The following is a 5000-nucleotide window of genomic DNA, read 5'->3' as shown; positions in this document are numbered from 1 at the left end:
GTGCTTAATAGCAAAAATAAATAAATAACAATTTTGAGTACCTGTCCACTTGAGTGACTATTATGCATGAAAGGGTTAAGGAAAAGTGCAATATGCTGTTGTAACTGTTTGAGGTCTGTAAGGTGTTGTTCCTCAGAAGGGCGAGTGCGTAACAGCACCCTCTGCTGGCTCAAAAGACAAGGACAAAAGCTTACAGCACCTGGTATTCCCAGGCGGTCTCCCATCCAAGTACTAACCAGGCCCAACCCTGTTTAGCTTCCGAGATCAGACGAGATCAGGCGTGTTCAGGGTGGTATGGCCGTAAGCGAAGGCTTGTCCTTCCGTCCTCCGTTTTATGGGTGCAGAGACAGTTGTGCCCTTGGCTGCCATTGAATGGAATGCTGCAATTTGAGGCCTTTCCAGTAAACCGCCCTCATCCCCAGTTTGAGCTGTGTCTGGCCGGGCTCCGTGGGCGAAAGCGGAGAGGGGAGCTTGTGTAGTGACACAGTAGAATAGGTTCATGCGCTTTAATCCAAATTTGTTCACATCGCAGACGTCAGAAAGTACAAACGATATTATTTAACATTTGGATGTACAAAAAGGCCACCTTCACCTCAGTTGAGAGAAGTACCTCGTTTTTCCTTTGTCCCTCCTATGAGTGGTGGGCCCATGGAAAGTGGGACCCACGCCCCCCTGTTCGGGCTGCGTCTGGCCGGGCTCTGTGGGTGAAATCCTTGCAAACAGGTGCCGGCCGGCTGGCGCCCGATTTTTCTTAGTTTGTGAGTTCAGCTTTTCTTGTGTTTGGCAGCAATAAATTGCAATGTGTTTCTCCAACAACCTATTTGGGTCTTTGTGGAAAAGACCTATTGGTGCATTTTGATGCCATTCCAGTAAAAGGCCCACATTTCTTTTAGCTGGTAGCGTAGCGGCAAAGACTTGCGACGTGCCATCATGGCCGCAGGCTGCAGAGCCTTGCTCCGGAACGAAATCTTAATGACAATCTTTAGTTAGATCCCTGAATTGCAAGTAAGTCACAGATAGATGAGTTGGATTTTCTCTATTGCAACTTGGGAAGTAAAATGTGAACGTATTGAAGAAGAAACGCTCTTTTAAAACCTGATTGCCCCAGGGAATGGGCTTTTTGACATTTCTGTGTTAACCCTTTGATGCATGAATTATGAAATCTTCAACCATGGTTTTTTTTTTAACAATTTTTTGATTCATCTTTAGGTGTGAATGAAACAAATTTCAACAAATATTTTTTGTAAAAATGTATAATTTACAAATAATTTATTACATGTCCACCTCAGTGAACAGCGTGCAATCTGAACATGAAATATGTTGGCTTGGCTTACCAAAGTCCAAATGGAGGTGCTCAAATGCAATAAAGTCTTCAACAGCTGTGCTTAATAGCAAAAATAAATAAATAACAATTTTGAGTACCTGTCCACTTGAGTGACTATTATGCATGAAAGGGTTAAGGAAAAGTGCAATATGCTGTTGTAACTGTTTGAGGTCTGTAAGGTGTTGTTCCTCAGAAGGGCAAGTGCGTAACAGCACCCTCTGCTGGCTCAAAAGACAAGGACAAAAGCTTACAGCACCTGGTATTCCCAGGCGGTCTCCCATCCAAGTACTAACCAGGCCCGACCCTGCTTAGCTTCCGAGATCAGACGAGATCGGGCGTGTTCAGGGTGGTATGGCCGTAAGCGAAGGCTTGTCCTTCCGTCCTCCGTTTTATGGGTGCAGAGACAGTTGTGCCCTTGGCTGCCATTGAATGGAATGCTGCAATTTGAGGCCTTTCCAGTAAACCGCCCTCATCCCCAGTTTGAGCTGTGTCTGGCCGGGCTCCGTGGGCGAAAGCGGAGAGGGGAGCTTGTGTAGTGACACAGTAGAATAGGTTCATGCGCTTTAATCCAAATTTGTTCACATCGCAGACGTCAGAAAGTACAAACGATATTATTTAACATTTGGATGTACAAAAAGGCCACCTTCACCTCAGTTGAGAGAAGTACCTCGTTTTTCCTTTGTCCCTCCTATGAGTGGTGGGCCCATGGAAAGTGGGACCCACGCCCCCCTGTTCGGGCTGCGTCTGGCCGGGCTCTGTGGGTGAAATCCTTGCAAACAGGTGCCGGCCGGCTGGCGCCCGATTTTTCTTAGTTTGTGAGTTCAGCTTTTCTTGTGTTTGGCAGCAATAAATTGCAATGTGTTTCTCCAACAACCTATTTGGGTCTTTGTGGAAAAGACCTATTGGTGCATTTTGATGCCATTCCAGTAAAAGGCCCACATTTCTTTTAGCTGGTAGCGTAGCGGCAAAGACTTGCGACGTGCCATCATGGCCGCAGGCTGCAGAGCCTTGCTCCGGAACGAAATCTTAATGACAATCTTTAGTTAGATCCCTGAATTGCAAGTAAGTCACAGATAGATGAGTTGGATTTTCTCTATTGCAACTTGGGAAGTAAAATGTGAACGTATTGAAGAAGAAACGCTCTTTTAAAACCTGATTGCCCCAGGGAATGGGCTTTTTGACATTTCTGTGTTAACCCTTTGATGCATGAATTATGAAATCTTCAACCATGGTTTTTTTTTAACAATTTTTTGATTCATCTTTAGGTGTGAATGAAACAAATTTCAACAAATATTTTTTGTAAAAATGTATAATTTACAAATAATTTATTACATGTCCACCTCAGTGAACAGTGTGCAATCTGAACATGAAATATGTTGGCTTGGCTTACCAAAGTCCAAATGGAGGTGCTCAAATGCAATAAAGTCTTCAACAGCTGTGCTTAATAGCAAAAATAAATAAATAACAATTTTGAGTACCTGTCCACTTGAGTGACTATTATGCATGAAAGGGTTAAGGAAAAGTGCAATATGCTGTTGTAACTGTTTGAGGTCTGTAAGGTGTTGTTCCTCAGAAGGGCGAGTGCGTAACAGCACCCTCTGCTGGCTCAAAAGACAAGGACAAAAGCTTACAGCACCTGGTATTCCCAGGCGGTCTCCCATCCAAGTACTAACCAGGCCCAACCCTGTTTAGCTTCCGAGATCAGACGAGATCAGGCGTGTTCAGGGTGGTATGGCCGTAAGCGAAGGCTTGTCCTTCCGTCCTCCGTTTTATGGGTGCAGAGACAGTTGTGCCCTTGGCTGCCATTGAATGGAATGCTGCAATTTGAGGCCTTTCCAGTAAACCGCCCTCATCCCCAGTTTGAGCTGTGTCTGGCCGGGCTCCGTGGGCGAAAGCGGAGAGGGGAGCTTGTGTAGTGACACAGTAGAATAGGTTCATGCGCTTTAATCCAAATTTGTTCACATCGCAGACGTCAGAAAGTACAAACGATATTATTTAACATTTGGATGTACAAAAAGGCCACCTTCACCTCAGTTGAGAGAAGTACCTCGTTTTTCCTTTGTCCCTCCTATGAGTGGTGGGCCCATGGAAAGTGGGACCCACGCCCCCCTGTTCGGGCTGCGTCTGGCCGGGCTCTGTGGGTGAAATCCTTGCAAACAGGTGCCGGCCGGCTGGCGCCCGATTTTTCTTAGTTTGTGAGTTCAGCTTTTCTTGTGTTTGGCAGCAATAAATTGCAATGTGTTTCTCCAACAACCTATTTGGGTCTTTGTGGAAAAGACCTATTGGTGCATTTTGATGCCATTCCAGTAAAAGGCCCACATTTCTTTTAGCTGGTAGCGTAGCGGCAAAGACTTGCGACGTGCCATCATGGCCGCAGGCTGCAGAGCCTTGCTCCGGAACGAAATCTTAATGACAATCTTTAGTTAGATCCCTGAATTGCAAGTAAGTCACAGATAGATGAGTTGGATTTTCTCTATTGCAACTTGGGAAGTAAAATGTGAACGTATTGAAGAAGAAACGCTCTTTTAAAACCTGATTGCCCCAGGGAATGGGCTTTTTGACATTTCTGTGTTAACCCTTTGATGCATGAATTATGAAATCTTCAACCATGGTTTTTTTTTTAACAATTTTTTGATTCATCTTTAGGTGTGAATGAAACAAATTTCAACAAATATTTTTTGTAAAAATGTATAATTTACAAATAATTTATTACATGTCCACCTCAGTGAACAGTGTGCAATCTGAACATGAAATATGTTGGCTTGGCTTACCAAAGTCCAAATGGAGGTGCTCAAATGCAATAAAGTCTTCAACAGCTGTGCTTAATAGCAAAAATAAATAAATAACAATTTTGAGTACCTGTCCACTTGAGTGACTATTATGCATGAAAGGGTTAAGGAAAAGTGCAATATGCTGTTGTAACTGTTTGAGGTCTGTAAGGTGTTGTTCCTCAGAAGGGCGAGTGCGTAACAGCACCCTCTGCTGGCTCAAAAGACAAGGACAAAAGCTTACAGCACCTGGTATTCCCAGGCGGTCTCCCATCCAAGTACTAACCAGGCCCGACCCTGCTTAGCTTCCAGGATCAGACGAGATCGGGCGTGTTCAGGGTGGTATGGCCGTAAGCGAAGGCTTTCCTTCCGTCCTCCCTTTTATGGGTGCAGAGACAGTTGTGCCCTTGGCTGCCATTGAATGGAATGCTGCAATTTGAGGCCTTTCCAGTAAACCGCCCTCATCCCCAGTTTGAGCTGTGTCTGGCCGGGCTCCGTGGGCGAAAGCGGAGAGGGGAGCTTGTGTAGTGACACAGTAGAATAGGTTCATGCGCTTTAATCCAAATTTGTTCACATCGCAGACGTCAGAAAGTACAAACGATATTATTTAACATTTGGATGTACAAAAAGGCCACCTTCACCTCAGTTGAGAGAAGTACCTCGTTTTTCCTTTGTCCCTCCTATGAGTGGTGGGCCCATGGAAAGTGGGACCCACACCCCCCTGTTCGGGCTGCGTCTGGCCGGGCTCTGTGGGTGAAATCCTTGCAAACAGGTGCCGGCCGGCTGGCGCCCGATTTTTCTTAGTTTGTGAGTTCAGCTTTTCTTGTGTTTGGCAGCAATAAATTGCAATGTGTTTCTCCAACAACCTATTTGGGTCTTTGTGGAAAAGACCTATTGGTGCATTTTGA

At 45.1% G+C, this 5000-nt stretch overlaps 4 non-coding genes across 4 annotated transcripts; all 4 read right to left on the bottom strand.

Annotated features, from left to right (window-relative positions):
* Positions 1-187: 187 nt before the first annotated feature.
* On the bottom strand, positions 188-306 carry LOC139068195 (5S ribosomal RNA). The gene has a single exon (XR_011519794.1). It is a non-coding gene; the product is annotated as a 5S ribosomal RNA (ribosomal RNA).
* Positions 307-1568: 1262 nt separating this feature from the next.
* On the bottom strand, positions 1569-1687 carry LOC139066467 (5S ribosomal RNA). Its single transcript, XR_011519367.1, has one exon. It is a non-coding gene; the product is annotated as a 5S ribosomal RNA (ribosomal RNA).
* A 1261-nt stretch (positions 1688-2948) lies between these two features.
* On the bottom strand, positions 2949-3067 carry LOC139068194 (5S ribosomal RNA). The gene has a single exon (XR_011519793.1). It is a non-coding gene; the product is annotated as a 5S ribosomal RNA (ribosomal RNA).
* Positions 3068-4329: 1262 nt separating this feature from the next.
* LOC139068299 (5S ribosomal RNA) lies at positions 4330-4448 on the bottom strand. Its single transcript, XR_011519898.1, has one exon. It is a non-coding gene; the product is annotated as a 5S ribosomal RNA (ribosomal RNA).
* Positions 4449-5000: the final 552 nt, after the last annotated feature.

Source organism: Nothobranchius furzeri, chromosome 2, assembly GCF_043380555.1.
Source record: "Nothobranchius furzeri strain GRZ-AD chromosome 2, NfurGRZ-RIMD1, whole genome shotgun sequence".
Lineage (NCBI taxonomy): Eukaryota > Metazoa > Chordata > Actinopteri > Cyprinodontiformes > Nothobranchiidae > Nothobranchius > Nothobranchius furzeri.
Note: the sequence above shows the minus strand (reverse complement) of the source record. Positions and strands in the feature narration are given on the sequence as shown.